This window comes from Chiroxiphia lanceolata, chromosome 5 (genome assembly GCF_009829145.1).
Source record: "Chiroxiphia lanceolata isolate bChiLan1 chromosome 5, bChiLan1.pri, whole genome shotgun sequence".
NCBI lineage: Eukaryota > Metazoa > Chordata > Aves > Passeriformes > Pipridae > Chiroxiphia > Chiroxiphia lanceolata.
In genome coordinates, this window is record NC_045641.1 from 20,415,043 (window position 1) to 20,440,429 (window position 25,387).

Genomic DNA, 25,387 nt, shown 5'->3' on the forward strand with positions numbered 1-25,387 from the left:
ATTTGGATTTATGTCCTGAATAAACATCAGTTGTAAATTTCTTTGATAAAAGCCAATGCAGATGTAAGAGCCCACGTACACCAAGCTCTGTGCTTTTCTGATGCATACATGAAATTACGCTCAAGGAAGACTGTTTAATTGACTATTGTGCTGTCTCTTTTGGCTCCAAAGAAAACACCATGGAATCTTTAAAATGGCTGTGCATTCCTAATCATGAATTCCTGTAATCACAATCCAAAAATATTTATGTCAATCTGGCTAAAATTGTGCTTATTTTGCCCACAAAGTCAATATGAAGAGAAGTTGTTTCTTACAGGACTTCTGAATACTGTGGGGTTGTAGGTGTGTACAAACTTACACCTACATCTGTAGGGATGCTCTGCCTGATTCTTGTGAGCTTTGAAGTAATAGGGTGCTTTAAAAATATGCAAATATTTGCAGTTAAGGAAGAACAATATGAGAACAATATCTGATTCAGCTTTAACTCTTTATGAACACCTACAGGAAATTGTTACCAATGCAAAACCTTGTAAAAGCAGAACACACATCTTCAGTAAATTATCAGCCTGACTTAGTATGAGATGCATGTATTTGAATGCCTTCATTTGCCATCTGCTACTCATCTACAGAATTTTGTACTTCAATCTGGTGCTGTTCATTTCCCATAAAGAAGTTACATTCAACCTTGTCCTACTGAAAACTGTATCTTTCTTCATAGCTGTGTTTTTCAGTCATTATTTGACATATTGTGAGGATGCAACTCAGGTTGTTTGAGAAAAATGGTATAAATTCAGTTGTTCTATTGTATATGAATGTCTCCAACCTGTCTGCGAGGTTTTTTTTTTTCCATCAACATGACTCCAGTGCACAGTGGGCTATTCCACTAAGGTGAAAAATGGAATTTCTACTTCAATAACATTTTCTTTCTCGCTGATATTTTGATGTCACCTTCTTGGTTTTGGCTTAGTAACTTGTCTTTGGACTCGGCTGAATATACTTGTGGTTTCTCAAAGTAAATGTGTCAGCAAGGCTTCAAACAGTGGTTGCAATGCGACTGTTGACAAATTACACTGCAGATGTTGAGCAGTGTGGACAGTAATGGACCTGATGGCGGCGTGCCCTCCACTGGAGCTTCACAGGGGCTTGATAAACCCAGGGAAATGGCTGTTGTGTGGCTTGGCAGGCTGTTACCCAGGGAAATGACTGTCGTGTGGCTTAGCAGGCTGTTATTTGGCACATTTGGACTCACAATATACCTTACTTGCTAAATATCTGGATCAAACTTTTTGTTGTTATTATTATGGCAGGATGGTAGGACAATAATATGATGTTGTTCAAATAATTCCAAACAGCCATTTGGATAAATACTGTGATCTGTGTGATCCACATTCTGTTCAGAACCTGCCATACATAAAGGAAGACAAGTTTTCACAGTTTCATCATAATTCAGGATGTGTTTGATCCACATTGTCTCTTTCAGGCTGTATCAACCATGTACCTACTGAAGTCTAATCATAGTTCTATTAATGAACCTACATAGTCTCTATGCTGTGAAAGAGTAGTTTATTACTCCTTTGTTTTTCTTGTACTTACGGGAGTTCTTATGAACTGAGCTACATAAGCAGTGCCCACAGCTTAAGCAACCTTTTTATATATGTATTGCCCTCCTAGAACAAATAAAGCCATAAACCTTTGTATGTAGAGTTGTGTAGACATATGATATACATCTACTAATATTTCAGAAATAAATATCAGACATTTCCTCAGTTTACCTGTTTTATATAATTGTATCTGACTTGCACAATTAAATCAATGAATAAAAGCAATGGCAGCTATAAGGTGCTTTTAAGGAACAACTAATTGAGAGACTTGAACCTAAGGATTTAAGCCCTTTAATGTCCTTTTTATAAACTGGAACTTAACAAAGGGAATATTCAATCACAGTAAGATAAGAGGCCCTGAAAAGGAGTGGGGTTATTAGCAGTTGCAAGGAATAAGTGAGACAGATCCTAACTGCAGCAAGCATGTAACCACACAGAAGGTGAAGGGAATTGTGTTGGTAAGAGTTTTCAAGGAAAGGTTGTCACAGTGATGAACAATGTAAGACTGGAGGCTACTTCCCAGACAGGTCATTGAGTTACAGGTGTTACATTTGCCATCACAAACTTACTATGTGCCAATTAATAAGTAATTAATTTTCACTGGCCTTATCAGAAAATTTATACTAGTTTGTAAACTGCCAATATATACTTGTGCTTTGCCAGTGCTCATCTCTGGCCTTTCCTTGGCATCTCTGTTTTCCCCAGTGTTATTTCTAGATGTCAAGTGTGTCTGTGGCAGCATTCAGATTAAGTCTACTGAGCTCTTTATGTCTTGAAATAATTACAGACATGGGTGTGAGCCCAGCTTTTATTACTGCCACAGTAACAGGTTCCATCTTACACTAGTTAGCTGCCTTTATGCATCTAGTGGTCTGTCTCTTTTTTGCAGTAGTGTGAAACAGTGGACGAGTTTTTAAGAAGCCTTTTCTTCAAGTATGTTTTGGTTTCATCTGTTCCAACCTATACCAGTTTCCATCTGAAGGACATCATCCAACTGCCTTGTCCAGCAGTATCATCAATTTTCACTTTGGAATAGAGCCTAATATTTTTTTAAAACCTTGGATTGATTGTAAGCATGACCATTGAAACCAATTGTCTCCACCAGTCTTTATCCCTTCATTTCATAACATAGAGGTTTAGCAAATATTGTATCAGTTTTAGCTAATTCTTCTCCTAGAAAGCTCTGTAGAATGCTTTTCCCAGTAGAGGTTTTAGAAACACCAGGTTTTCTCTAACTTTTCTTCTTTTACTGATTTTCACAAATTTTCCTGCTTTGAAATATAGATGCAGCAAACCTGGAATTAAACTTCATTTGAAAGTGGGTTTTGTTATGTATTGTTAAATTCAAGTTCTTTCCTGTCTTCTTAACTTAATGGATGCCCTTGCAGAGTGTCCATTTACTCCTTGTGTCTGATCTGTATCTTGTTTTTCTATGTGATGCTGTTGCACCTACCTGGCAGCTTTACCAGGTCTCTTCCATGACTCAGCAATTATTAATGTATTTTTGAGGACCAAATCAGTGTCTGGAGTTGCTTCAGTTTGTTTTCCCACACTAACATATATTTTGAAAGGAGGATTAGCAGCATTTCAAAGGCCTGTGCTAGACTGTTTTTTCCTCCAATTTAGATAACACACATGTGAGCAGGAGCTCAGTGGAGTGATCATGTTTTGTCTTTAAAGAGACCACTGGGTTTTGAACCCAGTGAGTCCCAGTATGTGTCAATGTCATTGATATCTCCCTCGAGATATGCCACGGTTCTCAGAGTCTAGTTCTGTACCATCTGTGCTGTGCGCCATTCAAAAGAGCCCATGTTACTCCTGCTGCATTTTCTGCCCCTTGCTTTGGTATGATGAATTGCTAAACTCATAATGTCCCATCAAACTCTTAATCCAGCTGCATGCTGGAAAAATAAGGTACTTTCTGTTTGATTCTGCTGTGGCAGCAGAAGAGCTTTGCAATCACTGATGGCTTTGTGGACAGGTGATCCTGAAAAGTCATTAAATTTCAGCACTATTTTGTGTGTTGACTTATAGAAACTGCCAGCTATAGAGTAGCTCCTTTAGTCTCAGAAAATCAATAAATTATGTCATTAGCTACTAGAACTTCACGCACTCCTTACGTGTGTGGAGCAGTAGCTTTTTTTACAAGCACCCAGCCTTTTGAAACTTTTTTACCTCCCAGATAAGTGGTTTTCTCACATTGCAGCAGCTGCAACGTGATAAGGACTTTTTAGTTTTATTCAGCTGGCTTCTCCTTTTTCCTCGTTTCCAGTTGAGGATTCTAGCTTCATTTCAGCTGGCAGGACTCTCACTCCACAAATGATAACCATTTGTTAAGACTGGACACCATCAAAGCATTCATACTGCACAGTTTTGCAACAACTGTGATCGTTGTAGCAATATTTGATGACAGGGGGAGCATAGACTTAACCTGTGAGATTCCTTCCCAATACAGTGACTTTCCTATTACAAGTCACACAAGCAAAAGACCAAATGGCAAAGGAAAGGGAAAGCTAAATCATGACACAGAGACATGAAACAGCACAAGAAGGAATTCTTTGTGAACCTTAACCCCACCGTCCAGTGACTCACTGTACCTCAAATTCATACTGCACTACAAAACTTAATCACAACAGAGCTCAGATCTTCACAGCTATGTAAAAACCTGTGCAGACCAGTAAATATTTTTTTGTTAAAAATTAAAGATAAAAAGGCTGGATTCTTTTTCAAAAGTACCCTATTTTCAGTTATTTCCTTCTATAGTCATGTATACATAGTTATCAGTAGCTCTGCTTTAATAGGGAGAAGAACTATGCCTAATTATTCCCGGACATTCCTTTCCTTGATATTCATCCCAGCAGTGTGAACATTTTTGTTCATTGTTTCCTTTCTTTCTTTCCTGTATCTTAGACCAAAATAAGCCTTGAAGATGTTACCCACAGTCCCACATGGCAAAGAAGAAGACAAGAAGAAGCTGAGGACAGCTGGGTTGATTTGCATTAGTCCTCAGTGCGGTGTTGATCGTGCATTCTCTCTCATTAGCTTACCTAGAATGCAGAGGTTTGACCTACTGGATTCTGCACGATCTCTTTAGTCCCTTATGTCTACCATTCTGCTGAAAAATCCAGGCTATATGGCTGTAGGGATCTGCCTAGCAGAGGATTTCCCCTCTGTAGTGCAAGCTGTGGTAGTATGTATGTGTGAATAGCCTGCCAGGCTCATTGTTAAGAAGGCATGGGGAACAAAATTATTCAGATTGGGCTCAGTAACCTGCTTTCCAATCATGAGTTCTGCAGTAATCATAAGTCAATCTGAATTATATAACAGTTAAGCAATATTTGTTCAACAAGCAAAGAAAAATAACAATAACAAAAGCTTAACCAAGGTTCGCATTTGCTTTCTAAGGTACAAATTCATAAAATTGTAGCTTAGACAGAAATATCAGTTTCATTAGGCCTTTTGGATAAAGTGGTGACCCTTTGCTGAAGGAATAGGACAGATGATGCTTTAAGAGGAAATGGCCACAGATGAGAATGCTTACACTGTAAATGTTGTAGCTTTCCCTCTTTATTTAATGAAACAAGTGTAATCACAGAGAGGAAAGCAGACAAATGTTTCACACATATGGCAAGCTTCAGCAGTCAAACAAACAATGCCCCCAACACAATGAACACAATCTTTCCAGCTCTAGGCCTTTGCCACAAAGCTAATGGCTCTACTGTTCCGGAAAGCAATCACATGCTCCATGCCTTTCCCTGCAGGTGCAGCTTTCCTGGGCAACCCAACCACAAACACTGTATTTTTGCAAAGAAGTAAGTTTCAATCCTGCAATCAGGAAATGTTGTGACCAGAAGTCATTATGGTGAATTTTCTGAAGTAATGCAAAGGCACACAGGTAATAGCTTTCCATGATTTTAAAGCCTTTTTGTAGAGTTTGCTAAATTCTCAGAAACAGTAATTAGTAACTGAAGACAGGTTATTGCTTTCTTCTTCCTCCCCCCCCAGCCCCCCCAACTTTTTTCCCATCGAAGCTGGAAAGGAAATTAAAGATAAATCTGTTTTTATGAAATAGAAATAGTTTTTTAATTATAAATAAATTGGATGAAAACAAAGCAAGTGAAAGCACTGCTGTTTCTCTTTCTGGCAGGTAACTTGGCAAAGTATGGGACAGGTGGCTTCAGAAAGTAAAATACTCCATACCTCTGCAAGTGCTTGGTGATCCGTTAACATAGCAGCTGTCCCACTCTCAGTCATAATGAGAAGGCAATCATAGCTTCAGTTATCACTGTAGATAAGCAGCCTTTAGAACATCTTGGATCCTGGCTCTTTTGCTCTTGTTTACCAGAAGCCACACACGGCCCCAGGCAATTCACATACAAGCAGACACATCCAGTACAGGCAGAAAGAGGAAGGGTGTTCACCAACCTCAACAGTTGCTCAGATTTTAAGAAGTGTGGATTCAGTTCTTGTGCTCCCACAAACATCCTAAGGGATTATACAAACCATTTAGTTTGTTTAGTCCAGATACTTAAAAAGACTTTCTCTTTTTCTAATGCCTAAAACCTTTATGTGCTCATCCTCTGAAGAAGAATACAATAGGAAGAGCTACGTACCAAAGTACCACAGGGATTAAGTATATAGCAAGTGTTACTGAAAAAGTAATTCCTTTCTTCTAATACTAGGAGAAGCAGACACTTTCCTATAGAAGACTTCAGTGTTTGGAGAACTCATATCGGAGTGAGAAGTATGATTTAAATTCTTCCTTCAAACTTACTGTTTGAATCCTAGATTTCTGCCCACTGCCTAAGACTGTCCTAGTCCCTACTTTCCAGTGTATAGGGGACTAGGAAGGGAAGTACAAATGGATCAGGATGGGACAGGAAGAAGAAAGTACTCTTCCTGCAGCAGAATGTGTAGTGTTTTGTACTGACAGAATTTAAAGATCAAAGAAGCAGGAGGGCAAGTAAGCTGCTCTTCAGTTGTGTAGCAGACCTGGATTTCAGCTGTTGCCTTAATCCAGTCTTCAAGGACAATTTTTTTTTTAATTTAAAATAATTTTATCTCTTTTTCTTGGTGAATACTTCTTTCTTGTTTGCAAAATGGACTTGCTTCAAACAAAGGAGTTAAGAGCACTGCTGCACCCGTATAACCCAAGACTTAAGGTCCTCGTGCATGGGGAATGAACAGGTCAAAGAGATGAAAGGAGAACTTTGATTCTGCATAAGCAGAGTGAGGCACAGAATCCAGGCACTTATTTACTGAGTACCATAACCATTTAGAGCATGTATTCCAGAGATATTGCTCAATGGATACACTTGATGAAAGCATAATTTTTAGACCCTAGTCTGCTCAAGCAGACCTTATGCTATGTCAAGAGGTACAACCTTCACCCCATGCCATGAATGTCCCCCTGATGCTGAGTCACTCCCTGGCTCCTGTACAGTGACATGGTCCGGCTTCAGTTCTTCAGTCTGGGAGGGTTCATGCTCTTGCTGGCATGGAAGGGAAGAGTAAGATGGGCTTCTAGGGACAGATCAAACAATTAAGAGTGTGACACTAAGTCAGTTTTTATTGCCTTGGTATATCTGGTTGTGCCTGCTTTGGTTGCTAGGATGTATTGCGAACTGCGATCTTAAAGCCCTACAGCTGCTGCTGCCAACCCATGATACAGTTCACTGTGGAAGCTTATCCAGAGGGGCCTATCTGTGCTGTACACTGTGTATGGAGTAAAAGCAGATGAGCCAACACTACAGAAAAGGTGGGGCTAGTTAGCAGATGTGGAACTCCATGCTACTGAGTCTTATTCAGAAGAAGCCCAGGTATTCACAAGTAAAAGTTATGCGAGTAGACACTTGACCACAGGAATGTGTAGCATTTTTCAAGAAAATGCACTTGGCAAAAGTTGCTAACAAAAATAATTTTCTAGTCAGTCAGAACTGATGCCATTGACTCCCTGTGCCTTGATGATATTTAAAATATTGCTGACTGCTGGTGTGCTGATACAAGTAATGCAAATCCATGCACTTTCTGACAGTGAAAAACACAGAAAACAAAGGCTCCAGGGCCAAACAGTCTATTGTAGCAGGAAATGTTTTCAAAACAAAAAGTGATTGGGTCATGCATAAGCTTTGAGATAGCTATTCTAGCAGCTGAGTAGTCTGTCAAGAGAGAGAGGTTAGTTCATCTTCCTTGACCTAGAGTACTTCTTTCTTTTATTAATTGGCTGCTTTGACTTGCTGGGTTTTTTTCCTCGGTTTTGTTTACTTTTTTTTTTTTAAACAAAAGAAAGATATATGGCAGAAGAGGCCTCAGGGATCTGTGGACAGAAAACCCTCTCTATTGACAGCGCCTGATTTTTCAGTAACCTTGGTACATACCATATGAATGGGCCAGGGATTAAACCCCCATCCAGGCACAGGTCAGTGTTATTGCAACAATCCATCTAGCTTTACACTGACTTTCAATACATAGGAAATTTTCAAGCAAGCAAAGATCTCATGGGACGTAGGGGCACATCAAGGCGTGGAATCCAACTTCTATATCAGTTTTAGAGACTTTCCCTCTTGAAGCCTAAATCATAGAAATGACAACATTCCTGAGAGAACAAGAACATGTCTCTCACTTTGAGCTGCTCACCATAAGTCTTTAAACAAAACATAACAAGTCATATGAACATGCCTGACACAAGCACAGCCAAGACTAATACTATGGTACAGTATGCTATACTTGATTAAACAAAATTTTTTGGTACTCATATTTGACAAGCTTTTGCATAAAGCAATTGCACTAAGCTATGCATCTGAGCTAGGAAACTTCAATTTTTTTTTCCAAGGCTGAGGGTTTTGTTTTGTTTTTGTTTGGGTTTTTGATTTTGTTTGTTTGTTTTGTCGGGTTTTGTTTGGGGTTTTTTGTTTGATTGGTTTTTCTCTCCTTTCACTTCCTTGTTTCTCTGTCAAGAAGCAGCTCATGCCATCATTGTAACACCTGAATGTACATGGCATGTCCAGGCTGTCTTGCTGAACCTGCAAGGGGATGCAACAAGCAAGAAAGACTTCACTGGAGGGGTGCAAGGACAGTGCTGTGGCTCAGTGGAGAGCTTTAAGAGTGACTGAACTGTTTTTGCAGTGTGCCTCAGGTGCTTTCAGCATACATTGAGAGCACTGAAAGGACTGTGGATTAGCCAGGTTCAGGTAAGCTCACTAGCCTGGTTTCAGTGCCTGTTCACCGGGAAGCATGTTCAGAGTGAGCAGGAGGAAGTGGAATAAGCATAGGTAAGAAGTGTGCTCTGAGCCAGGAGTGATAGTCTGGAGGAGATGGACATTGCTGGAGGAGATGGCTGAGCATAGGGAGGCAATAACAGAGATCTGGCTTATACAGGGGCAGAACACCACTGTTTTTTTTCACATAACCTTCATCTAGAGGAAGGTTGATAACCACTGTAGCAGACTGAATGATAACTCCCCTCACTCACCCAACACAATTTTCTAGCAGACAAACTATAGTAGGCAGTGGCCATTTGGAGGGACGAGGAAATTAGAGATGCAGCAACTTTTAGATGCAGAACTGCCCAAAGAGATTGTGTCAGTAGGTGTGTCTTGATAGGACATTCTACGTATGACAGGCTGAAGTGAGCACAATTCTATAAGCAGGATCATCAGCTGTCACAGGAATTCTACCATGGAACTGCTGATGAGTTCAGCTTCCCAGGAGGGGTATGAAGCTTGATTAGCACAAGCAAGGATCAAGACTTTCATTTGATTGAGTCACAAATGTTTTCATGTTTTAAATTTTCTTAATTTTTTAAGAACTTCATTCTGAAGTACATAAATAATTGAAAAAATACTGTATGAGCTCAAGCTGCTTTTAAATCTTTGGACTATGTCACATGCTATTGCCTGTACACCTTTATCAAACAGTGAGAAAGGCAGGGAGTGTAAGATCAAAGCAATCAGGAAACTTCCAGCATGGCTGGACTGGTAAAAACATCTGCTTATCGTCATGTTTGTATAATCACTCATGTCATGGCTGTCAGACAACTGATACTTGTGTCATTCTGAACACTGCAATTCACAAGCAGTAGCTTGGGTGCTGTAGTTTCAAGAAAGTACACGCACCAGGACCAAAAAGCAGTTAATTGCAAGTGAGAGCCAAGCCTCTGCTCTTCATACTGCTCTTCAAATGTATTTTTTAAATTATGTATTTTAAAAATTATTCCTGCCATATCTTAACCAAGATAAGTTTTATTTTAACTAACGTCTTCTATAGGACTAATTTATTATTTTGGGCTTTTATTACCAAGAAATTGTTCAAAACTACCTTTCCTTTGCATCTCTAAAAAGCAGCGTAATTTGTGTTTTAACATTTCTGTAAATGTAAACTTGTGATGCACTGAGATCTGTGTAGCATTTAAAATATAGGCACCTTATCAAAAAGTTTGCAGGCATATTTAATTAGAGCAATGTCTTGAAAAAAAGAAACCTTGTCTCATTTGTAGACAGTGAAGGTAGGGATAAAATAGTTAAACTTCCCACAGAGTTGTTTTTATTGCTGGAAATATACCTGCTGTCCCTGAATAACAATTTGGGACTTCAAGCAGTGCATAGAAAATCAAGCATTTAAGAGTAATCTTGCTTTTTGAAATAGATATTCACTCAGCATGAGCAACCTATGAAGTTTGCATAGGCAACATGAGTAGTAATTCAGACATGCAATAAAAGTTCTCAGAAGAAGAATTCCCTTGCATCACTTAACTTGAGGAATTTTTTACTTCAACCTGGCATGTCCTTGTGTAGCCAAAATCCATGCTGAGGTCTCACACCCTGTCAGCTGTACTGTGCCATTATTAAAGTTCATCACAACTATGCTGCACCTTGGCCATGGCTTTCTGGTGCAAGCATTGTGAAAAGGGTAATCAATGCCCAAAAAGAAACTCTGGAGGACAAATGATGATCATCCTTTCAGCAGCTTTTCTTATTTTCCCTTTCTCCCTTCACTCCCTGGTAAGGAGTCATCAGCAGTTGTTACAAATCCCTATTGCTGGAGGCCAATGAGAGCCTGGACATAGGATTCAGCCTGCTGCCCAGTGCTGAACTGGAATCTGCGCAAGTTTGACTTTGTTTTCACTGGTACTGGGGGTGAAAGGGACATGCAGAATGTACAACAGATTCATAAAAAGGATAACCCCACCATTCCTATGCTTCACAGTGTTTGGCATTTGAAATCAAGAGTTAATGTTAAATTCTGTCTTATTGATTATGCACGCAAAGACTCCTCTTACTTAAGCAGTGATAATTCAATTACCTTTGATAATATCAAAGGCCAGTGGTCAACAACTTGTGACACAGGAGCCTATTTTGAATGGCCCATAGGGCAGTTTGGGACAGCATCGGGAAATTCTGCAATTTGAAAATTCATCTATGGAAGGCAAAAGGTTCTAGTTTCTTCTGAATCCAGTAAAATAATTTGAATTTAGAGGACACAGACAGTCTCTGCCCTTTAGAGGCAAGGTAATCCCAACTGGTTGATTAGTATGATCTTACTCCCTGCTCCCACTGATCTACTTCTCTGGTAAATGCTGCCTTTAACCTCTAAATTTAGAAAGAAAATACAGCTTGGCATGCACTCTTGAAGAAGTTGCCTCTCCAGCTTTAGAGTTCAATCATCTTTGAGGATGATCCATTTGTTTGGGCTCAAACATAGTTTTTAACTGTAAGATGTTAAAGATCCAGACTGAAAGTTCTTTTAAAATTTGGTATATCTCCTATGAATCACATCATATCCTGACATTTCTGTTGCATCAAGTTGCCTTTTTACAGCTCTAGCAGAAAACTTACAGACAAAGCATTTTTTAAAAGGCTGAATGAAAGAAAGGAAACACAAAGAGATTTGTCTGGCTCACAGCCAGGCCAAGGTTGGTATCCGGAGAATATTCTAAAATACAAATCGCAAAATCTGGAGACTTGCCATGTCATCACTTATTTTTAGCAGAGTGAAGAAAAACTAAGTCAGTTTTAAGAAACATGTAAGATAAAGATGCAGCCTTAAAATTAACTTTGGTTTAGGTTTCTTCCATGAATTATTGGTATTGAACACTGTGATTTGCATTTTACACATTCCTTGTAGACATCTGCTATTCTGTAAAGAAATTAAAAATACACCATGTTTTTCTATAATAAAAGAAGTAAGATTGAATAAACAACTATGTTGCTAAAATTTAATATGAAAAATAAGAGAATAATTTTGAAAAAATACAGTTCCACACATTTTTAAAAGCCTTGCATTTCTATACTTCAAGTGTCAGCTCATCTGATACTTTCCTAAAATTTTGAGGAGTGATATCCAAAGACCTACTCATTCAACTTACACCTTGCTAGGTTGTTAAACAGAAAGTATTTCTGGACGCTGGCCCTAGTTCAGAAGATGCCTATTATTGTCAGGTGCTACAGTTCTTAATCTTGTACATTCTTTAGACTTTAATTGATCTCAAAATGTGATAACAATCACGAAGATACTGATATGCTTACGTGAACACTCATAAGCACATGAAATACTGTTCTAAAAGTCAATTTTGCTGTGAGATACAAAATCAAACCTACTGATATGGGAGGCAAATAGTGATGACAGTACCAGCCACACAGTTATGTCAGCTCATGGTTAGAGGGGAATCACAGTCTGTTAATTCATTCTAGAGCCCATGACTTCCCTTGCTTCATGCCACTGTAGCCAATGTATTCTTAAGTAGTTATTCCAACTTAAATTTATTGTAATCAGTTTGCTGACTACAAAACTCCCTGCTGTTACACAGTCCCAATCTGATTGCAAACTGACTTGTTTCTGACAAGTCATAACACATTATCCAGGATGTTGCCTTTTACCAAAATACATTCTTCTCCTTTAAAACAAAGTAAACAAAAACTGGTGAAGGACCAAAATTCATCCTGGGCAAAAGAGATGTTCTGTAAAAGCAAGGAAACGTTTCTGACACAGAGACTCCTGATTGCTGAATCATACACATGGCTGAGTGTGCCCACCATGTTAATGGAAGGACTGGACAGTTGCTCCTGCACTGGTGACTGGATGCATTTGTTAGTGAGTACTAGTGGGAAAAAGGGGAGAGGGGAACACGGATGTCCAGTTTTCTCAGTTGTTTGGAAATTGAAACTACTTACAACTGCAGTACTCAACAAATGTGTTCCATTATATGTGCAGGTGATCTACAGGCTCTACTGGCACATTGGGGGCCATATCCTCCTGTCTTTTCCTCAGGCAAAATGAGAATAACTCAAATGCAATTCATCTTGCTGAAGGAGGGAGAAGAGCCAGATCTGAGGTTTTGTTTTCTCTTATTTTTAAATAAGCTTTTCTAGCAAGTTATCACTTGCATGCAATGCAAGATGTCCCCTTGCAGAAACCTTAAGTGCTGTTGGCAGAAATGTTCCAGTTTAATTAAGCTGCTAAAAGAGACTGACATTTTAATGTAGAAGGAGGGTTCCTTTCAGGGATAGCTGCAGCAGAAATAGCTTCCTCCAGCAGAAATGATACAGCTGGGGGAAAAGAATCCAGTGGCTGTACACAGTGCAAATGATGATTAAATAGAACTGCAAAGGAAAAATAAGGAACAGATCAGAGAAGAGGGAGATGAAGACCTAGAAAATAGAATTATATAAGTGTTAAAGAAAATGACTTGTGCAAGAGTAATGAAGATGCTAGACTATCTCTGACAATACTTTCCTGTGCAAAGAAGTAGTGATCACTGTGGGGAATTATGATTTAGAAACTAGAAGGTGAGAAGTCCTAACTTAAAATGCAGCCCACCTCATTAAAAAGTCTGAAAACTTAAAAAGAAGCTATTTTAAAGATTGAATTGTAGATTCGCAGGATGAAGGAGCTATGTATGAGGAAGAGTTCAGAAGAAACGAAAAAAAAGTTAACATCCAAAGCATATCTCATGGTTCTGAAAGCAGTTCTTCAGACTGAAAGCATGAGAAACCTCAGAGAAATTGGTGAAAGACTTCTAGTGCTAAACATTAGGTTTCTGCAATTTGCAGTGAATGACCATGTGTGTATAATAAAATCATCTTGAATAAGAGAAAGAAGGTCAAGCTGAAGAATAAAGAAGGAAAAATATTGAAAGGACAAAAGGAAAAAGCATCTCTTCAAATTAATGTAAGAAGGATGCATTAAAAGACACTTGTCAGAGGAGAAAGAGACTGGAGAGCATAATGGAAAAACCTGACAGTTCAGATATAGAGCTGGTAATGAGGCAGTTCCTGAGTGTCTTTGCCCTGCTCTAGGGATTTAGGGAGGTCAAACCCCACTCAGATTAGTCGAGGATCAAAGACTTCTGAAAGCTTCATGAAGCCAATTTTTCTTTCCAACATGGTTTGGGATGCCTCTGAGCTAGTTCTGTGTCTGCAACTGGAGTTCAAGGAAGAGAAATGGAATGAAAAGACTGAGAAGGAAGAAGAGGATTAATGGGGGAAATAGAGTTATTTTTAGCTTCCCCCCCCCATACAGTGTCAAAGTGATGAAATGTAATTAATATTGATCCAGAAACTGCCTGTAGCAGCTTCTTTGAATCTATATGCCACTTGCACTGTTGCTGTTGGTTTTCCAGGAGCGCAGAAACGCACTGGGCACCACAAACCATGCAGAAGAGAAATGGTACCACTGGGCATTACTCTGATGGAAGAGCTAAATAGAGGCAATGGTTTTAGCAAGTGCATTTAAATAGGTGCCTATCACAGCAATGCTTAAATGATTAGGAATTGTGGAAGACAATCATTACGTTGGTGGAGCACTCACACATATGGCCAGGTTTGGAGCACTTTTGTGGACAGGATATATCATAACTATTCAAAGTTGTGACAGTTGATAATGAAGTTCATCATCTGTGTCACCTGCATGTGCCCTCATACAAAACCTCCTGGAAAACCTATATCATCCTTGCTTCATTGAGGCAAGGAAGAACAGATCATTCAGGCTGTCAAAGTGCCATTGTTGATATATTTCTGCCAATTCATTTTCATGACAAAGTTGCCACTCTTCCTCCAGTAAGACACTGCATGTCACCGTCTCCCAGCCCATCTGTCCTGTCAAATTGGCTTTTCTCCCTCTGGCCGTTTTGTGTTTCACTTGCATATGCAGGTTTTAATCCTTTCATCTGATTAGTTAGGAGAAAAACAGTCTTAATCTGATAACAACAGAATAATGTAGCACTGTAAAGATAGGTTGATTAAATTATTGAATAATTTTTGTTTATTTACTTACTTATTTATGAGCTTTCCAGCAGAATGTAGTGGTTTGTTGGGTTTTTTTGCAAGAAAATAAGTTGTCCTAAGAAAAGGTATCTCTGACTTCATGTCAGCAGCACGTTTTTATGCTGGTGTTTTTAAGAGACTTAGCCTATCCTTAGATTGTCTATTCTTGGCTCAATTTGCCCCACATGGGAACTCTTTACATTCAGAAAATAAAACCCAGGCAAAGGTTCCCTTAAAGTAGCTGTCCTCCAAAAAAATTTCCTTGAAATTATTTCCACGGTGATCTGGCTGAAATAACTTGTAGATTTTAAAGCTTAAATTGACAGCATATCAGATATTTGTATTAAACAGAAATGATTTATGCAGGACTCACCATTTCAGTTATTGGTCTCTGTCTCAGATTAGCTGGGAATCTGGAAAGCTATTTCTTTAAATTGTCTAAGTAAGCTTATTAGATATGAGAACAGTTGTTTCATAGAACTCCCCTTTGTGCTGAGATGTGCAACTCATGCAAATCAGCAGGCACACACCTAGCACATTCAGGATAAGGAAAGGAACATCTGGAATATGTGACAGCAGTGCGCTTCCACTCTGCCTCTCAAGTACATGAAAACCCTCCAGAGGTCCTGTCCGGGAACTTCTCTTCTGATATCCCTCCTAGCTGGTGACTTCAGGCGACTGCCCACAGATGTCTAATGACAGAGACTCCCATGGGGCAGCGATGCTGTGGGGAACACAGGCAGAGACAGGCAGCTTGTCAAGCGCATGGCATGCTGGAGGCAGAATTCAAAGTACAGTTGGCAGCTGGACTAACTCAGATGCAGGTCAAGGCCACTGCCACTGACCTCAGTCAGACTTAATTTGCAGAGACCTTTCAAGCATCTTTAGCTGAATTGCCTCTGTTGGCAATATTTAGGCCTTTTATATGAAGTTGAATATATTAAACATGATATAAAATAAATATATATTTTACCTTATTTTGCTGAGTCAGATTGGAGGTTTATGCCAAGAAAAAAACTGAAATCACAGTGGCAATCTTCATGAAGAGGTAAAATTGTGTTGTATGTAAAAGCACACAGACGCACACAGAAACCGGATTATAAAAGACCAGCGTCTACAGAAACAAGTCAAAATACAAATGGCCCCTCTTCATAATAAGTTGTTGTATCCCAGAATCAGAAAATGATTTGGGTTGGAAGAGACCTCTGAAGATCATCTAGTCCAATCCTCCTGCCATGTGCAGGGACATCCTTCCCTAAATCAGGTGTTCAAAGCCCCATCCAACTGACCTTGAACACTTCAAGTGGTTAAGCTGCATTACCTTGTAGCTGACATAGACTTCACACAGGTGCTGGGGGCTGACTTCTGGTCAAACCAGCCCATGGCATCTTCACCAGGCTTGTGCTTTCTGTGCTAAGATGTTTTGGTTTTGAGATACTGGAGCCACCTGAAGATCACCCAGGCTCCCATGCCTCCATACCAGGTAATACATTCTGCACGGCAACAGCCTTCTTCCTGATGATTTGATAGCACTAAGCAAGCTTGACTCAGAGCACTGAATATAACATATGAAAGTCTTTGTTGGAGAAATAGATAAATAGATTGATTGATTTTAGAAAAGTCCACTGCAGCCTGACATAATTATTTTGCCATTTTTTGACGTTGTTATGTGAATCCTGTGAATGCTGAAAGGGGAATTAATCCAGTCACTTTTCTGAGGAAGAAGAGTCTCCTAAGAAAAAATTAACATAATAATTACAATGAGAAATGAGCTCAGGACATTTTTTTTCTCATAAAAATGAAATGAGAAATGTGATTCAAATCTCTTATCAATGGATACTTCTGGCAGTATAAAATATGGAAGAACACCTTTTTATCACAGGCATTGGGATTTTAGCTACTGTGAATTATTAGCAATATCTAAAAGACAAGAAGATTTTAAAAGCTGAAGTTTCAGAAATAGGTGATGTAAAAGACAACATCTACCACAAATTGAAATCACAGGGCGAGAGATATGAACTGTAATTGAATTTACACAACCAACTCATATTTTACAGTCATGCCTTACTCTGCCACGGAGCTGTGCTGGTTTACCAGGTGGGCATTGTCCTGAGGCTATTGGCTGGTCCAGCTAAGTCCCACAGCTCTGCTGATACTGTTGTTCAGCTCTGAGTGAACCTGTGTAATTCCAAGAATTACTCACAGACTCATCTGAGCATTTTAAGCACCCTCTATGTTTTCTGAGCTCCAGAGAGACATTTAAACAGCCTTTCATTTCCCATATGCCTGGAGGCTCCTTCAGAAGGTCTTTTGCCCTTCTGGTCTTTTCTGTCCAGGTTCTTGCCTTTGCATCTCAGTGCTGATGATTCATATGACGGTCACTCAGGTGCAGAAAGACAGTGTTAACACATCTGTCCACTACTGCAGCTACAGATGTTTTTCACCTCATCACAGAATTCCCAATGGCAATACCTCTCAAACATAACACCACTACATATTCAAAGCAGCCCTCTTTCCCATACCCCTTTCTACACATTTCCACTCTTTGTCCAACCAGACGTTCACATGACATCCTCTCCTTATCTGAGTAACATGGAGGGGGTTTAACTTTAGATTAACGCTGGGAGGGCTGGTCAGATAGTGACTCCTGGGCCAGGTAAGGCATGCAGGCAACTGAAGTATGGCTCCTGAGGAAGGGTCATTCATGTGGCTGGCATGAGGGTTGTGCTGGTTAGGAGACTGAACCCCTGTGATGGGAGAGAGGGGGTCAAAAGGAATCACTGAGGTTGGCTGTTAGACAACCCGGAATCCTGCTTGGTCCTGTGGCACAGCACTGGAACCTTTAGATCTAAGAGGCGTACTGTCTTCTTCCTCCTCTCAGCTCCCTGATGGTGTATCAACCACGGGAAGATTTGAAATAGTTTCTACACAGCCTAACAGTGTGAGTGTGGGTAGACAGCAGCAGGCAGTTAATACCGAATCACGAGCTTTTCTCGCTGCATCTGGGCAAGTTGGCAGTTTCAATGTTTGGACAAGCTGCAGCAATGTTTTTCGGCAGGTTTCACTAGGTCTCTTTCCAAACATTAATGTGCAAAGCTCAAACCTGTCCCAGATAGACTTAGAATGATGGAGAAAACACCTGCTTCCTGAGTAGACAATTCCAGGAGTTAATTATGCTCAGTGTGAAAAATGTGGTCCTTATTTCTGTTCTCATTTTATTTGGCTTAGTTTCCAGCTACAAATCTTCCTTTTCCTTCAACTTTGACTACTAGAAATCTTCTCCTAAACAGGTACCTCAACTGAATGAGTTCTGAGCTTTGTCTTCAACAAATAAGTAGTTTGAAGTTCTTCTTTTATTAGGTTCCCTGGGCTTCATATCATTCTTCTAAGTCCTTTTGAAAGTCTTATGTTTTCCAGAGTTCTTCAAAGAAAGTAGCAGTTAATGCTGGGTAGTGTTCCAGGTACAGTCACAGACTCTTCATTTCAGCTGTGGTGCAGGAGTGCTCTGGGGTGTGTTGAGCATTCTTGGTCTTCTAATCATGCATTAAATTGAAGCCATTCTGGCCACGAGTTTGTCATTGCATAAACCACTAGGCAACAGAAATTGTATCATCACTGCTTTTTCAGACTTCAGTGCTCTACAAGCCTCCCTTTGTCTCTCTGAAAAGCCACATGCATATTTTCTCTTTTAACTAAAAAGCCTTAAAGGTTCAGCTCATCTCTGAAAAAGAGTTATTAGAAATCTACCTTTCATAATTTATTTCCAAGCCCAGATGCCTATATGAGCTACAATGTTAATTCTGCTTTGTATTTAGTGAAGCAATCTCAGCTCCTTTGCAAACTGATTTCATTGGTCTCTGTCCATGTCTCTGTATTTTAACACAGCGTATTCTTAAGGCTGATGCATTAATCTGGTTAGGAACCAGAACAGGTATTTCCGGTTCACTTGTTGAACCCCAAGGAATTTATCTCTGTTATTGTGGATTTTTGACTATTTTCATTTCAACTGAATCAGAACTGTAATGCCAGGGATAAATTTGTACTGGTTTGTTTACTGGCTTATTTGAATGATTACACAATTGTCACACTCCAGGAAATAATTCTGCTATTCAAAGCATACGGCTAATCAGAATTTTCTCTTTGGAAATAAAAGATTATGGGTAAAAAGCATAGAGGAGAACAAGGCAATATTATCTCATGAGAGCAATCAACAAACACTAATCCCTTTAAGTGCTCAGTTTTGAAATAGTATAGCACTGTGCATGGTATAGAATTACAAAATACAAAGGGATCAGTCTGTATGACTAGAGAGGTGGATAAAGTAAGTAGACAAATAGCCCAGTTTGCACGTTTCTGTAAGAAATGCTCTTTCCTCCTTTTATTCTCATGCTGGATTGCTGTTTGCACAACTTTTTGTAATTTTGAGGTAATACTGCAAGAGACAGAGTAATTATATTTGTTTTAGAAGTGATGTTATTATGTCAGTACTAGTCACTAGTACTTCAGTGATCTAATTATCCCTCTGAATCACCCTATGTGAACCTTGCTTTTTTTTTCTTTTGAGTTCGAGCAAATGGTTTTGCTGATTAGCTGATTATCATAGACATTTGCTTTACTTAAAAAATGCCCAAGAAAGGATATCGGGCTGTATTTGACCACATTAGATTGTATTCAAGAAGATGAAAGAGACATGGCTGGGGGTCTTCGGTACCTGATCATTCATGCAAAGTATGCTTAGCTTTCTCATAGTTGCCCAGCAATTAAGTGTCCAAATCAGTCAATTTTAATTAATGACTTGGGCAGCAATGGGTTAATAATTAAGGCAAAGATATGGGACTCCTAAAGTAAGGTCTTCATGGCTCATGCCTTCAACACATGGAGCTGAATTTCAACCTATGAAAATGACTTCTCTCACAATATTTAAAAAAATGTTTTGTAATAGAATTGTAATAGAAATTTAAACTGTCGATTAAATGTCTCTCACTTTAACATCATAATCAACCTCTGGATGTCGTATGTTCTACCGAGTGAGTTGAGGCTTTTTTTGGCCTTAAAAATCATATGGACAAAATACTCTTAATGCATGGGTTGCTGCATCAGCTGGGATTGCCAAGGTGTTAACGCCACCTTAATTCTGTCACCTCTTTGCCACGATGGGTTAATACATCCTAATTGCTCCCCAGCCCTACTAGGTCTCTACAGAATATTCACAAATATTCAGGTCTATTGTTCAGAGTTTTGTTCTGAATAGGATTGTAAAATAGCTTGTAGTAAAGCCTTGCCTTCTGAAAATAGACCATGACAAGCAGGTTGCAATTATGTTTGAAAAATTTTGTCAGAAATGTTTATAAGTCCTGGTACTACTCTAGGTCAGAACAGGGAGTTTATCAGCACCCGATGCTCAACAGCGTCATTTAGGTGAAGGCAAAAGCGAGGAGAAATATTTCACAGTGTTACCAAAAGATGAGCTTCCTTGTGAAATTTATTGTCCATGAAAATAACGGATCCTAGAATTAACCTGTCATACAAAAAACCAGATAAAGTGGCCTTGCTCCCACAGCTCAATGGATGTAGTCAGACTGGGGATTACTGGCGGCACGGATGATGCTGAGGTACATGCAGTTTCATGAAATAATTTCAGCAGAAATCTCCCAGTTAATTTTTTTTTTAAACGGTGCCAAGATGCATAAGTTAACGCCTTAAAGATGTTTTTAACAATGCCAGGGCTGGCACTACTTCCTCAGTGGTGTTTGGAGGCTGCCCAACCATTCCTAAAGAGAGGACCTGGGAAAGTGTCCTCAGAGGAATGTCACCGATGCCAGGGCCTCCTGGCATGGCACCTGAGGGGTTCCCAATGCCTCCCCAGGGGAGTTCCCTTCTGAGGGACATGGAGGTGTATTGTAGGTGCTTCCTCTGGAAGCACTGCAGAAGCAGGGAACATGAAAGATCAAGCAGCCTTTTCGAGAGACTCCCGGTCACCAGAGGCGTCCTCCCTGTGTTCCCCTGGGCGCGCGGGCCAGGAGCGGGCGGAAGGCGCGGGCCGGCCCCGCCCGCCGCTAGATGGCGCCCGCCGCCCGCCGCAGGAGCCGCCGCCACCGCGATGGCGCCGGTTGGGGTTGTTCCAGGGCCGGCCTCGGCTGCCCCGTTAAACTTGCCCAGGCGGTTTCTGTTTATTTATTTTTTACACAAGTGTTTAGGATTTTTGATATATGTAGGCGAGTGCCCGGAGATTTCCAGGCGGATATTTCCAGGCAGAGGTTTCCCGCGGGCAGCGTTCCCGCCTGCCCGCGCAGCCCGGCCCCTCGGGACAAACCTCACGGGCTCGTAGCCTGCAGTGCTAAAGGAACCACACCATACGATTGGCTTGAGGTCTCCGCCACCAAACTTTTTTTTTTGTGTGTGTGTTTTGTTTTTGTTTTTGTTTGTTGTTTGTTTGTTTTGTGTTTTTTTTTTGGGGGGGGGTTGGTATTTTTTGTTGGTTGGTTGTGTTGGTTTTTATTTTTTTTAAATACAATTACAATACAACAGGTATTTTGTATTGCAATTGCATTACAAAAGGCAGTAATTTGCAATAAAAGCCCTTTTTAACCTACTTTGACATTTTAAACCTACTTTAAACAAATTTTAGTTGCGTGTGACATTTTACAGAAATTTTAAAATTTACTCTTTTTAAAAAAAAAAAAAAAAAAAAACAACCCCTGGAAATTACTGCACTTGAGCAGTCTTATTAGTGTCTATTTTTCAGTTTGCCAGGAGAGAGAGAAGAATTTCCTAGGAATGCAGGAAGCTATTTGGTCTACTGGTTTATAAGGATGTCCGCTGGTAACAGTTATCAACTTGCAGCATTTTTGCTGTCTCATCTGGAGGGGAATTCTGGCCAGGGAATTTGGGAAATGTGCACAGTTTATTTTAGTGTTTGTAATACTTTTGCAAGCTGTGTGTACTCATTAGAGAAGACAGCAAAACCAAGATGAACCCTAAAGCAGTTGGAAAGAATGCAGTAATAGAGAAAACAGCACCAGCTTGCTTTTGTGACCAAGGTCAAAAAGGAGAAATTGAAGATGAAAATAACACCGTAGAAATGTTCCAGAATGTAATAGTTTTAATTTTCTTAGCACTAAACTAAGGCTTCAGGGAAGTGATGCAGCTTTTCTGATAGAAGTGATTTAGTGTCAGAAATCTGAGATAAAACTGAGTTTGCGTGGGAGGGAAATAGATGGAGGTTTAGCTGGAGAACGTTTCTTGTAAATTGGGACAACTGAGCAGAACAGCAGCAAGAACCTACTTCCGGTGCTTATGGTTCTGCTGAAATACTGAGGGTTTCTTCTGTAAAGACACAGGAAAACCATTTTAATTAATTAGATTTATTTACAGCAACTGGGTTTGGGATCAAAATAATTGTCTTGAGGCTGAAGTACAGCTGCAACACACATTCCAGATGTGAAATGTAACACTGTGTTTAGGCTGACCTCATTTTCTGTTTTTAAACCCAGAATTGTTCAGAACTGGTAAGTGAATAAATTAATATTGTCCTCTGAGTTAATCCAGTGCAGAGGTGCTGTCACATTTCCCAAATAATCAGATGTGTTTTGGGGACAGGCAGGGAAATAGCTTCCTGCCAGATGAAAGGTTAGCCTGAGAAAAATAATCCAATCATCCACTTGAATCTGGAAAGTAGGAAACTCCTATCCCCTGGGACACGATACTCACAAGATCTTAATTTGCATTGCAGTTTGAAGCTCGACTCAGCAACAAGTTACCATGACACTCCTCATGTGGATCATGCTGCGATCTTCCGTGGAGGGAGTCCGCCAGCAGCGCCCCCGGCTCCGGGGAAGGCAGCCAGGTGTGCACTGCCTCCTACTGCACTTCCCCTGTAGAGAGTGTGTGCTTCCTGCTTGTCCTTTTCTTTATTCTTCCATAGTTAAGACCATTTTTATATTAGGCCACTGAGAGACATCAGAGTCTGTGTGAACAGTTTAGTGAAAACAAAAAAATGATACAATAAAGAACCTATAGAAAAGCTAAACTTACCACTTTCCTTAGGCACTTAATGAGACCTAACATTTGCAAGAGCATTGAACAGGCTTTCCCATTACTCATTCAGTTTCTTTTCCAGCAGGTCATGATCACAAATGGGTATCTGTTTTCTTAGTAGTTTTTAAAGGCAACTGGGTACGCTGTTCTATGCTTAATGTTTATTTCAAAGTGAATCAATTAATAATCTAATTAAACTAATAGATGTAATTTTTTTCATTCCTTTGTTACTCTTCCTTAGTATACCTGGACAGAAGTATCACAAGCATGTGGTGTATGTCTGCAGTCTACTATGATATTTTTACCTAGCAGAATAGTTTTCTTTAAAACTCCAGCTTGCTTAATTCTCTTAAAGTGTCTTTTTACATCTGTTGTAGGTGTCTGATTGAGACATGCTGAATAGGCCAGATTTTTAGAGGCAGAAGTATATGATCCTAAGGAAAAAAAAAGGAAGGCCCCTCTGAGAAGCCTTTGTTTTGAAAGCAAAATTCACTGTGTTTTCATAGGAGACAGCCTGGCTTATGTTGACAGAGCACAGGACCTGCCACAGTTCGTTAGGTTAGGGAGGACTGTACAAGAAACTCCAAAGTTAACGGAAATGTACTTTATTTCCTCCTAACTTGTGCTATCAGATGTCAAACTTACTTATAACAGGAAAGAATTTCTTTTTACATAGGTCACTGTACTAGGGCTCAGTTCTGTAAAAATTTCAGTGCTGCCTCAGCATCATTAAGAGCTCAGAGGAGGAGGGATTCTGTGTTTGGGCATGGACTTTCACTAATGGATTCCGTAGCAGAGAGCCTGAGAGGGTATAGTGTCCAGGAGAGCAAAACCAGCCATTTTGAGCACTAACTAGCTAATGTCCTTCTTGAAGAAGAAAAAGAATTTTCACAAGAACTAGTCCAGTCCCCACATTACCTAACCCAGTTTATGATTTCTCCCTTGATAGAAAATGTCAAACAAGTTTGAGGTGTTCCCTTAGGCGGTTTTTAACATCAGCTTTCTGGCAGCAGCCCAGACTAGATTGTAAAGTATTGTGTAGTGCTAGGTGATGGACCAAATTTTATCCCGAGATAGACAAGGATGTTATGGAAAGGAATGGCAATGTTTGTCCTTGAATAAACATGCTTCTTAATTTGCTCCTTAATGTGTCAGAAAGGACATATTTGGGACAATATAGGACACAGCATAGAAACAGTAGCACAATCATAGAAAGTTTAAAATAGCCTAGCAGGAGAAAGTGTCATTGTATCATTGTTCTGTTTGAGATATGGTACTTGTATTCACTTTTCCACTATAAATACTTTATCATGGTAAGTTTAGATATAGAACTCAATTAATGTGCTTCATGTAATGTTTTGCATCTATAGAACTCAATGTGCTTCATGTAACGTTTTTGCCTCTATAGATATAGCTAAGGGCATGGGTATTCAAAACATTGGAATTAAAGAGTTTACCTGGTAATGACATCAGAGAATTAGGATGGTTCCAGTGTCCTCTGTCCTCTGTATCTCTGTCTAGCCTATGTCTGTGCTGCAAGGTATCTGAGCACCTGATTTTCTCAGCTGAAAAAATAAAACAAAATTAACATCAGACTAAGAACCTTCACATCAGTGTACAGAGAGCTTAGCCCAGTAGCCTGCCTGTCACAGTGACTATGGCACTACAGCAGTAATGCTCAGAGAAAGCACAGGAGAGTATGTGAACAGTGATCTATTCTACCCTGCTTTCCTGAGTCGGAGGTTGAATAAAGACCACTTTTTTTAAAAAAAAAAAGATTATTTTTTACCAGTGGACTCGACTTCCCTGAATTTCTCCAACTTTTTGACTCTACTACTTATGGTCTGCACAGAAGCCTGTGACAATATAATTATGCACTATGTGAAGAAATACCTGCTCTCTCCTCCTAATTTGACACCTAATAATTTCAGTGGGTGCCCTGTAAGTTTTGTGTGGTGTGAACACAGTGAATAGTCATTACCTCGTCACCTCTTCGGCACTATTCATTGTTTGTAGCCTTCCTCATTTGTCTTTTTCCTACCTGGAGACTCCTCATGCATTTGCTTTTGTCTTGTATAGAAACTGTTTCCTGCTTTGGACCATCTTCAACTGCTATCATCTCTGCTGTTCAACTGTTACTGCCCCTGAGGTGAAAGGACCAGACTGCATACAAAGGCTTATCCAGTGCAGGCAGGTTTTTGTCAAAATAAGCCATGAGAATAGATTATAACCTTGTTTTGATTTGTTTCTGAACAGGTCTGATAAAATCAAGTCACACAGTGAGAGAAGTGGTAGTGATGTCCTTTATATAGAATCATAGAATCTAGAATCAGCTGAGTTGGAAGGGACCTCTGAGATCATCAAGTCCAACCCTTGATCCATTACCGCTGCGGTTACTAGACCATGGCACTAAGTGCCACATCCAGTCTCATCTTAAAAACCTCCAGGGACGGAGAATCCACCACCTCCCTGAGCAGCCCATTCCAAAGC